This window comes from Coturnix japonica, chromosome 5 (assembly GCF_054131305.1).
Source record: "Coturnix japonica strain WE chromosome 5, WE-NBRP24, whole genome shotgun sequence".
Lineage (NCBI taxonomy): Eukaryota > Metazoa > Chordata > Aves > Galliformes > Phasianidae > Coturnix > Coturnix japonica.
This window is the reverse complement of record NC_140667.1, coordinates 50,031,160-50,032,147: the sequence shown is the minus strand read 5'-3', so window position 1 is coordinate 50,032,147 and position 988 is coordinate 50,031,160.

Sequence of the window (988 nt, the reverse complement as noted above, 5' to 3'; positions counted from 1 at the left end):
CAGAGAAGTTCAGAAGAAGCCATGGCAGTAATGACTGAGGATGCTCAGAGTATGCCCGTGTCAATCTCTACTAAATGAGTCTTTTTCTTTCTTCATATACCACAACGTAATAATGGACACCGGCCCTTGCTCAGCCTCATTTAATGACCCATAACTGGGTGAATAATTCATTCAGTGCCTGGAGATCTTGTGCGGAGACTTGTTTTACCACAGGGCCCTGGGGAATGAAAACAGCAATAAAGTTTCAGCTCTTAACCCATCCATTTACAAAGCCCAGTGATATTATTGCTTCCATGATCAATTTAAATGAACATGTTGGAGTTTTACTAGCAGCCTCCTGTATTTCATGCCCCACTATGTATTCTTTTTCTTTTGGAGCATTTATAGTTTATGCTTCTTGTGGGTTTGAAGGGAATAGGAAATTCCCAGCTGCAAAGTCACACTTTTATTTAAAGCTTTAATTGTTTTAAAGAAGAGCCTTTCTGAAATTTAGCTCTTTTGGAATCACTGGCACTGTTTATTATCCAGTGAACTCTTTTAAGCTTTGGGACAGGTTAATGCTGTTCAACATTGGTGTAATTTGTCTTAGGCTGTGTTACTGTGTTTATACGAGGATCTTCATTTTGCTTTGGCAGCAGAATTTCGTTTCTGCTTTGGCAAATTACAAAAAATAAAATTAAAAAAGAAAAAAAAAAAAAAAGATTAAAAAACCCCCCAACCTTCCTAAGCTGGATTGCTTTGCAGCTGTGAAAACCTTTAATAACTTCAGTCGGATTACAACTACATCAAAGGTATTATATATCCCTGAGTAACATATTTACTGGGCTTTTCAGCAGCTGTATAATTAGATCTGAATGACTACTTCTTTTTTTCCTCCGCATCTTTAAATATCCATCTCTCAAAATTCACTGAAATTCAGCGGATGGTTTTCCCTTTCACAGAAGGTGCAGCCTACAAGCTTTTTTTTTTGTCCCTTAATATTCCTTTT